Source organism: Bidens hawaiensis, unplaced genomic scaffold (genome assembly GCF_021521415.1).
Source record: "Bidens hawaiensis isolate Kalapana, Puna unplaced genomic scaffold, B.hawaiensis_p1.1 tig00046753_1, whole genome shotgun sequence".
Taxonomy (NCBI): Eukaryota; Viridiplantae; Streptophyta; class Magnoliopsida; order Asterales; family Asteraceae; genus Bidens; species Bidens hawaiensis.
The window spans coordinates 51,998-63,424 of NW_027498345.1; the positions used below are offsets into that span (position 1 = coordinate 51,998).

Consider the following 11,427-nt stretch of genomic DNA (forward strand, 5'->3'; position numbering starts at 1 on the left):
TTCAAGAAACTTGAGCTTTGAATCCGACTCTCCATGCGCATGATGTAGCAGGGACGCGACATGAATTCAGTCGGTGTCAGTACACGCAATAAAAACGTAGGTTAGACAATAATTTAGCTAAAAGGAAAATATAAGGTCAACGAATCGAAAGTCATACGCATGTCCTCTCACTTCTTTTTGAAACTATCTTCTTTTCGCACTTCTGTTTGCACATGATAGCAAATGTCCTCTCACTGTCCAAGCTTGGTCAAACCGATTGACATTTAATATAACCAGATCTTTTCCAACCCATCTAAGCCATCTCAACGCATTAATAAAATGGCATGTTTCATCCTAAGTACTTATTGACCCGTCACACAACCCCCCACCTAAAACAATGGATAAACGACCAATAAAAAACTTAAGTTGAGTTCTATTCGATCTTAATTGGGTCAAATAACATAATTCTTCTATGTTATATAACCATATGTCCATACATATAAGTGGGCCGGCCCAAGTAGAACATTGACACCTATAATTATGCGGTATAGTGTCAAGATGTTGGGCAAAACACAATATATTGACACCTATTCAACAATTCAACATGAAACTACTCGTCTATTGACCCGTCAAAGACACTTGATATTCTTGCAGGAGCGAGTAAAGCAAAATAGAAAACGATATAATTAGTAATACTTATGGAGATCAACGATTGTACTTCAAAACACGACAGCCAAAAGAAGTTGTTGTAACACAAACAAAGCATAACAAATCATATGATCCCACTTTTAATTCAATAATAATTTACATGTCCATTGGTTGATGTGTTTGAGAGATTTTTATCACTTCCAGGCGGGTGGGTATAGGCTTCCTTTTTTCATAGCTTTTCTCATATTTACTGCTTTTCATGCTGCATACTTTCGTTTCCAATCACAGCTTTTATGTAACATCAAAAATTTGATAATAATAAATAAAGGAATTTTATTTGTTTAAATGTGAGTTATTATTTAAGTAAGATTAAATAAAAGAATAGTATGGACTTGGTTAGTGAAATATGGATTAAGAGGTGGTGATATGCCTTAGGTCCATGGGCTTAAGGGAGTATAACTACTCCTTAAACCTCCCTAAAACCCTCATTTCTCATCTCCTAGCCTCCCTACATAAATTAAAACACACACGAACTATCTCTTGAAATCGGCCAAGGATCCAAGACCAAAACCAAGCTTAGATCTTTATAGATCTTGACTATACAAGCAACATACAAGTTTATCGTTGCATATCAAAGCTAACCGTAGCCTTTAAACGCGAAAAGGTATGTTTTTTACTCATTAAGGTTATGTTTTTAAGAACGGTTTGCTTTAAAACGTAGCCCTAGAGCAAATCGGGTATAGATGTACTATAAAAACGTAAACTTGATGATAGCAATGGATTAAACAAATTCGTTAGTATATATGGTTTATGTGAAAACCCTAGATCTAGCCTAAGAACGATTCGATAACGATAATGGTCCAAACTTTATTGCCAAGAAAGATAACGTTGGGCCTATGGTGAGCGAAAACCTTTAGGAAGATATATAACACTCAACTACGTGAATGGATGGTAGTGTATGAAAGGAAAATGTGAATAAGGTGATAAAACCCCCCAACAGTGGATTGTATACGAACGAAACAAGTATTCGAGTGATGGTATTGGAAGGCCAAAACAAGTGCGTTTCGAATACAGAAAAGAAAGAAGGACAAGAAAGAAAACTCATGAGTATTCTAACCTATTCGAATACAAGATTGCTTATACACGACATTCGCATACGATATGTATTCGAATACACTAACTAAGTGTTCGCATACAATGTGTGTTCGAATACACTAAGTGTTCGCACACAATATGTGTTCGAATACACTAAGTGGTTGCATGCAATGTGTATTCGAATACACAGTGTATTCGCATACACTATGTATTCGCATACATTATGTATCCGAATACACCATGTATTCGCATACATTATGTATTCACATGCATTCTGTATTCGCATAATAGCTCTTATTCGAATATAGAAAGAAAGGTTAAACAAGTGTGGCTTATTCGAGTACAGTTTGTATTCTAAACACTTGTCCATTCAAATACAAGGTATTCGAATATAAGTTGTATTCTAAATACATGACTAATCGAATACAGGAGTATTCTAATGAGGCCCCAAATTCGAATACTTGCCTTAGAACACATAACAACACGTATAATAGGTCGTTCGAATACAATCGGTACACTCGAATACAAGGCACTCAAATACAAGTTCCATAGAATACAAATGTATCCTAACTCATGCCTGTTCGAATACAAGGTCATGCATAGGGATACAATGATTCGTAAGGCCATTAGAATAGACCAGACATAACCATTTTTGCGGAAACCTAAATAATGCGACTAGGGAAAATATTGATACTTATAATTAATGTACAGTTATCCGAGCTTAGTTAAAGAGAGGAATAACCATTAACGGTGAACGGAACCGGATACATGTGAGTTTCTAGCCCCATCATTCCCTTATTATGTTTTCGGGGCTGTGTGCATACTCAATGTGAATGTTAATACACTTACCTTAAATGGTAAATGTATGCTATAATGATTGATGTGATAGTATGTACGGATGTTATGAATGAATATTTGTCGGTGCGTGAACGATCTTCGGATATTGCACAATTCGACATGGAATGTAATGTGTAGTAATCCTACCATGGGATATGTATGAAAGTACGTAATGATGCAAGTATGTATGAAAGTATGTCTACATAAAGAAAGTTATGAACGGTTATAGGACGTGTGGAAGGTGGGTTACAGGGTTGCATACCCTAATAATATATGTGAACGTTACAGGGTTGCATAACCTAATAATATATGCGAAGGTTACAGGGTTGCATACCCTAATAATATATGCGAAGGTTACAGGGCGAAATGCTTTTTAAAATGTAAAGATAATTATGTATGTATGAATGAACGAAAGGTAACAGGCTAAGTATGTAATGTGCATCTTCGGATATATATGTATGTAAGTATGTGAATGTTTTGTATGTTTCCTGAATAACTAGAACTCACTCAGCGTAACTGACTTTTAGTATGCACGCAGGTGAATGGATTGCAACGGCTAGCTTGAGGGAGACACATGGCAGGATTGGAAGAGGCTGGCATCTAAAGATCTGTTATGATGTTTTGATATTACATGCTATGTTATGTTTTAAAAAGACAAGTTATGAATGTTTGTAATGAATGGTTGACTTTTAATATTATTCCACGGAAGTTTTAATTTTCTCTGGTATTTAGAACTGTGTTTATGAGTAAATCCAACGTCCAAAGTGAGGCACCGGGATTGAGGCATTGCATTTTAAAAATTAAAAAAATGGAAATGGGTATAACAGTATAAAGGTATTATCATGACACCTTAAGATGAAGGATGAAGTATTAATATTATAATCTTAATCACTAAATCAACACAACAGCTAAAAAAATACGTGCAGGATGATTAAAAACATGAGGAAATAAATTTACCACATCTTATGCAAGAATGATACAGTTACATGTTTTAAATGAACCCTATTTTGCTTAAAAAACAAAGATGAATCATACATATCAGGGGTGTGCACGTTTAGGTCTGGTCCGAAAAAACCCGACGAACCGGCCCGAGAAAACCCAAACTCGGACCGGCCCTATTTACAAAATTATAAAGTCGGTCTTTAATTTCATTCCCAATAGGTTTCGAGTCGGGTCCATTGAAAACCGAATAACCGATTTTGAGTTTCATTGGCGAATCAGTTTCATTAGTTCATTCATATCCATTAGATATTCATTAAGATATTTCATCAAACAGTTGGCGGACATACTGAATCGAACAATAAATCAGGCCTATGATAATCAATTAAGCACCAAAATTGTGAAATCACATTGTACTAATCAAGTAATAAGGAAGAATCGTGCACCAAATTCAACACGCACTTCAAATTTCCGAAAAAATAATGATCTTGCATGAACATAAAAGAACAAAAATTACCTGATAAAGAGATGTTTGTATGTATAAATCATCTGGAGCTTGTAATTGACTTGTATCCAGATCTTCTTTGCTTCAGTAATACCATAATCAATTGCCATAGTGAAGCAAAGAATCGGGTCGGTCCTGCTTGCAAACTGAGAGATCGTATATGCTAATAACCGATACCCAATTATCCATTTCAGTTCATACTCGAGTCTCTAAAATCCTTTTATGTCGGTCTTCGGGTCGGGCCGGTCCTCTAATGGGTCGGGTCGGGTTTATTACTTTGCACAGCCCTAATACATATCGATTTATCTTCAATTAAAATAAAAAATAACGAATCCAATTAAGAGATAACTGAAAGAAAAATAACTTACCTGTTGAGATTGAATCCTCGAATCTAGATTACGATTTGAAGCGCCTAGAGAACCTCCACAGTGAAATTGCTCATGGATGTTTGCAGAGTGACCTCCGGCGAACCACCTTCGGTGCCCATCATGATCGATTACAGTGGTGGAGACGACCAAAGTTAAGCAACATGAGGAAGGATAGGCGGTTGTGGGATGATTTAGGGGTTGAGAAAAGTGTAAAGTGTTAAGGATTGTTATGACCCGTGTAAAGGTATATTTTGAAGGTAAACAAGTATAAACCGGGTTAAATAAATGAGAACTCACTATTTACAAACGAAACAATCTGGTGACTTCATAGGGGGTGGGAAGCGACCTGCGCGCGACACGTAGGATTTAAGAGGTTATATATATTATAGATATACCAAATTGTATTGTAATAATAGTGAATACGATTATTACTCTTGGAATAATATAGCGCTTACTTGGTACATTTAGTCTTTTTACCAAATTGTATTGTAATAATAGTGAATATGATTATTACAATACAATTTGGTAACATTTATAACGTTGATTACAGAAAAATATTGACTTTTTGATAAATCGATTAACTTCATTGTCAAACGTACACATAATTTTTTTATATTTAAAAAACGTAAATTTAATGGTAATTTTTGGTATTTTTGGCGTAATATCATTGTAATCCATTTGTCGTAAAAAAATATTTTAATATGTTAAAAAACAAGAAAAAGATTCTTTATATAATATACAAAGTTAAACATTACATTGTTTGATAATTTTTTTTAATCCTTTCATTGATATTTTTCTTCTAAGTATAAATAAAATAATTTAAAAAAGTAATTTTCATTAAAAACAACACGAGTCTATTTTTATTAAATTATATCACATAATGTACCAAGTAAGCGCTACATTATTCCAAGAGTAATATGTATAATTACAAGTATTCGTAGATCGAGTTTCATGAAACAACATTTAATAACATTGAATATAAAGATATTTATTAAAATCTGATATCATAAGCCTTAGCTAAGTCATTGACCAAAAACATAATTTTGTCATATATTTAGACAAACTTTATTATTATTATTATTATTATTATTATTATTACTTAAGATATTTATAAAAAAATAAAAATATGTTCAATATATATTACATCATTTTGTATGATTTGTGACCTTTTATGTATCAATTAAAATTAAGACAGAATAGCAAAACTAGTTATTTATGTTTTTGTTTTTTAGTGGTTGTCATTTAGCAAACAAAATACCAAAAGTTGTACTTTATATTTCAAAACTCTATCATGTTATGTTTTTTGACACTAACGAAGTTAATTTTACTCGTTAAATATGATTAAGTGCAAAGCACGTGAGGATAGCTTTGTAATATGATATATTAGTTTAATAGTTAAAAAGAATAAAAATATACTAAACTCACTCGTCTCTTTCTCATTTTCTCTACTGTTTCTCTTCTTTCACCATCTCTGTTTATCCAATCTAACCATTTCATAATCTCAATTTCATATTCATATCCATTCCATCTGCATATTCAATTGACCCATAATATCACACAAATTACACTCTAATTGACCCAAAATCACATCACCAATCCATATTATTAACCCGATCAACCCTAATTTTGTATTACCACTTCGATTAATCTGTCAATTCAAACCCTAGATCTAGGGTTACAGTTAGGGTTAAGGTTATTGTTATACAATTAGCTATCATGTCTTGATATCCTCCTCCAAACCCGCGAGTGGTTCTCCCCGGAAACGGTCATGGCGAAGCTTCTGGCGAAGATAATGGCGGAGTTCCGACGGTGGTTATGGTGGAGCTTCCAGTAGTAGTTATGGTACCCTCGATGTGTGGTTGCGGTCTGGTGGTGTGGTTGTGATGCAGAGAGGGTGAAAGAAAAGAAACAATAGAGAGAGAGAGGGATAAGTATAATATATATATATATTTTTTTAACTATTAAATAAATATATTAAATTACAAAATTACCCTCTTATGCTTTGCACTTGACCAGATTTGACGAAAAAATTAACTGGGTTTGTGCCAAAGAACATATCATGATAGAGTTTTAAAACATAAAGTAAGAACTTTTAGTATTTAGTTTGCTAAAGTACAACCGCTGAAAAAACATAAGACTGGTCGCTATGGTGAGGGGCTTCGAAGCCCCTACCCAGTGCCACATCAGCGCCACGTGGGCACTGAGGGCTTCGAAGCCCCACTCGAAAGATGTCCCTCTATGGTGTGGGGGGCTTCGAAGCCCCTTTAATACATATATACATATGTATGTATGTGTGTTTGAGAGATATATATAGAGAGAGGGACCCGCCATCCAAGCCTCATCCGCGCCGGCCGCTTGAACCACCAAATCATCGGCGCCCAACGAAGAACCGCGCCCCACTGCGGTGTTCGGCGTCCATCGACGCCCGCCAGCTCAGCCTTTGGAGCCTCATAGCGACCGGTCTAAATGACTAGTTTTGCCCTTTATTCAAAAATTCACTCTCTGGTATACCCTTAAAATCCCAATCATTTCGGCCCTTCCCCAACAAACCATACATTTATAAATCATGATTTATTCCTGCAATTAAATCTGTCTTCAAAGGTGGAAAAAAAGGGTTACAAAATATTATTATTTTTATCACTTGTTTAATCGGATTGATCACAACTGATCACCCGACGCACAAGGGTCTATTTGTTATCAGCTTACAATCGACTGTTCGTCAGTTGTTATCAGGTTTGTTTCTTAAATCACTTTTTGAAATTAGGGTTCCGTGTTCTTCGTTTATTTGATTGTTTGTATGATAAAAATGGTTTGATTTTTTTCTAGTTTTCAGTACAGATCTTTGATTACAGATTATGATTTTAATCATCGATTGCAAATTTGGGCAAAATTCAATTTTTATTATTTTATTTTATTTTAAATTAATGTCGTTGTTCTACCCACTTCATTTTGGTGTTTGATTCAATGATTTGTGGTTAATTGTCAACCAAAATTGGAAATTTTAGGTTTATTTGTTGTTATTCTGAAAAAAAATAGATTTTTGTTATTTACTCTAAATGACCAAAAACTGATGATGTCAGAGGTGGTACATTTGCAGTTAAAGTAATTTAGCTGTTTTTTGATGGGTGGTTTTGGTGATCATGGTGGGGGATTATTGGAGACTGGATGCCACCTAGCCCGAGCCCTAGCCCACGGTCTTTATTTGTGGCTATGTTGGGTGGTGAAACGGGCTCACGGTCCGGGGCCGAGATTGCAAAGTATGATAACAGTGGGTTCACCTTTCCTGGGCCAGAACACGGTGCTGCTACTCAAAGAGGACAAGCGGGCCCACGGGCTGGTCTTGTTGAACGGCTGGCAGCTAGAACGGTTCATAATGCACCTCGGTTGAATACTGATATTATTAAGCCGGTTTGTGGTTCACAAAACCAACAAACTCAGTCACCATACTTGACAGTGTCACCTGGATTCAGCCCGAGTGCCTTTCTTGAGTCACCCGTTTTTCTGTCAAACTCACTGGTAAACTCACTCACCGTTCTTATGTATATTTTGAAATGTTCAAAAATGAATATTTAATGGTGATAAATGATTTTATTTGGTTTGTTTGTAGGCTCAACCTCTCCGACAACCGGGAAATTTCAATTTGCTCCAAATGGCAAAAGTAATGATAATAATATGTGTAAAGATAACGCTTTTGAGGATTCTAATAACATGTCGTTTGCCTTTAAACTTTTCCTAGATTCGGCGCCGATACCCAGTGGCAATGTAAGCAAAGTAACATAGATTACAAAATTTATTTTTACTTTATATTTGTGAGTGAGTCAATTTGGGGTGTGTTTTATCTCAAAAGGGTCAAATAAAGGGTGAAATGGGTTGAAAGTCACCCTACATTGTTTTACTCATAAGATTTATGTTATTATTTTAATAATGTTTTTTACGAAGCTATTTTTTCATGAAAAATGGAAAGAAAAAAAAAGTGTTTGTCGGTCAACCAGGCTCATTTTGACAGGTCAACCCAGCTCGTTTTGACCTGCATTTAAGATGACTTGTTTCAACCCAAGCTCGTTTGACCTGCATTTAAGATGACTTGTTTCAACCTCAAGCTCGTTTGACCTGTAAACTAATTCTATGTATTAAGTTTCTTTGATATACGCCCTGCTTGAGGTGCGCGCATATTATGTATATATGTGTAAACCCTCGGGTGGGCAAAAGTGAAATTGCACTAATTTTGACGTTATTTTACTAATCTCGTGAAAATAACGTTAAAAGTGGCGGAAGGTTAATCAGGCATCATGTGGTGGCGTTGATAGCCGAAAGACGAGGGTACATGCACCAATCAGCCAGTATCCCGATGATTGAGTGCTATGTGCTTTATGTCCAAGGCTTGATGCAAAACTACTATCGAGCCGGGGGTCTCACCGGAAGCAGCCTCTCTATCCCTATGGGGTAGAGGTAAGGCTGTCTACATCTTACCCTCCTCAGACCCTAACATAGCTTTGCTATTGGTGGGATATACTGAGTACGATGATGATGATGATGATGATGATGATGAAGTTTCTTTGATATGTTATTATGTTGTTTCCAGTCATAATTAACACACTATTATTTCATGAAAAACGGACAAAAAGTGTGGGTCAACCCTGCTCGTTTCGACCCGAACTCTTTTGACCCACTAACAAAATATTTTGTTTCTAGTCATAATTAACACTATTTTTTTCATGAAAAAGGACAAAAAAATGTTGTGGGTTGACCTGACCCCTTTTGACCCGCAATAAAGATGAGCCATTCAATCAAGCTCGTTTGACTCATTAACTAATTTTATGTATTAAGTTTCTTATATACGTTATTATGTCGATTTCCATTCCAAATTTCCACACTATTATTTCATAAAAGAAGATTAAAGTGTTTTGTGGGTCAACCCAGCCCATTCTGACCCGTTTAAACACGAACCCGTTTGTCTCATTAACTAATTTGATGTATTAAGTTTCTTAGGTATATTATTATGTTGATTCCAGTCATAAGCAACACTATTTTTCATGAAAAATGGACATAAAAGTGTTTGTGGGTCAACCTGGCCCATTTCAACCCGAACCTTTTTGACTCATTAACTAATTTTATGTATCAAGTCTCTTAGATACTTATCCACTTTAAAGTCACCTTTTTATGCTGTTGTTCATATTGATCTTTTAGGTCAATCCACCTTTTATGTCTGTACCATCTTTTCAAACCAATGAAGCTTTACTCCAGCCTGAGAAACAATTTCAGCCTCAAAAGATTGAACTGGACCAAAAACACTCTAACTTCACTGAAAATAAGATACAAATGGCGCCATTTGAAGCTCTTAATGGCAATTCAGATCAAACTCATGAAGAACAACATCATGATGATAATGATGCAGATCAAAAGATAAGCAGTGGATCATCTGATGATGGATATAATTGGAGAAAATATGGTCAAAAACAAGTCAAAGGAAGTGAATATCCTCGAAGCTATTATAAATGCACTCACCCAAATTGCCCTGTGAAGAAGAAAGTCGAACAGTCTTTCGAGGGTCATATTACTGAGATTATTTACAAAGGGGCTCACAATCACGCAAAAGTTGTTTCTAACCGTCGATCGGGAATTGGGTCATCAAGTGTGCTGAGTGATGTAAGTGGTAATTGGGGGCAAGAAAGTAATTTGGGTGGGCAAAAGTAAAATTGCACTAATTTTGACGTTATTTTACTAATCACGTGAAAATAACGTTAAAAGTGGCGGAAGGTTAATCAGGCATCATGTGGTGGCGTTGATAGCCGAAAGACAAGGGCACATGCACCAATCAGCCGGTGTCCCGATGATTGAGTGTTATGTGTCTTATGTCCAAGGCTTGATTCAAAACTACTATCGAGTCGGGGGTCTCACCGGAAGCAGCCTCTCTATCCCTATGGGATAGAGGTAAGGCTGTCTACATCTTACCCTCCTCAGACCCTACCATAGCATTGCTATTGGTGGGATATACTGAGTATGATGATGATGATGATGATGATGATGATGATGATGAAAGTAATTTGGAGGTGACATCATCGGCAGTGGTTGTGCAGGGGCAGAATTGTAAATATGAAGCTGGTGATGCGGTTGATGGGTCGATGACTTTTTCAAATGACGAAGAAGATGATCGTGTGACGCATGGCAGTGTGTCGGTTGGTTAAATCCATGCAATAATTTATATTCAGATTACCGTAAGTCAACTTACCTCAAGTACGCTCACTGAATATCTCTTAATAGTTGCATCTCGTTTAGCAAATCTACGTGCATCTTCCTTAATTTTCTGTTCTTGCTAAACTCTCGTTAGCACCTACATCAAATACACATGGGATTATATCATATTCAATGTTTTGGGCATAAAAAAGTTATAGTTACTTAAATGTTTAAATGTAAATATAAAAACAACAACAAAAGAGCATAAATACTAAAACCTCATGCGTTGCTTTTATTTATGCTATTATTTCTTGTCCGAAAAAGTTGTTGCAACTCCGCTAGGTCTTACCCGAACCAACTGACACGCCCAGTCCTGATTTGTAGTCGGACATGAAACCCATAACCCGCCCGTATCCAATTGATGTTAAAGGAAAAATCATAGACCCAACTCATTTCAACATGTGCAAAAGATGCACTTTTAACCCTAATATTTTTTACCTGTTTACTGCACGTATTGAAATTGAAGAACTTAACTATGAGCTTTATAATAATGTTTTTTTTACAGCATTGGAACCTTGTCCATATTTGAAACAAGATCTTGTAGCTTTCTCACTTATTCAGGTTATTCTTACATGAAAATGTCCAAGAAGTAGTTACTTATCCACAAAGTCAACTTGTCAACTAAACTGTATAACTATTTTTAGCAAGTTAACCAGGGCCGTTTTGACTCGTACAAAAAATCACTTGTTTTGATACAAACCCATTTTCACCCACCCCACAAACTACTCATTTGGACATAAACCCATTTTCACCCACACCACAAAATACTCATTTGGACATAAACCCATTTTCACCCACACCACAAACTACTCATTTGGACAT

At 35.8% G+C, this 11,427-nt stretch overlaps 1 pseudogene across 1 annotated transcript; it reads left to right on the plus strand.

Annotated features, from left to right (window-relative positions):
• Positions 1–7,492: 7,492 nt before the first annotated feature.
• On the plus strand, positions 7,493–10,065 carry LOC143596604 (putative WRKY transcription factor 2; annotated as a pseudogene). The gene is made up of 3 exons (XR_013146740.1): positions 7,493–7,892; positions 7,983–8,133; positions 9,559–10,065. The product of XR_013146740.1 is annotated as a putative WRKY transcription factor 2 (transcript).
• The last annotated feature ends 1,362 nt before the right edge of the window (positions 10,066–11,427 follow it).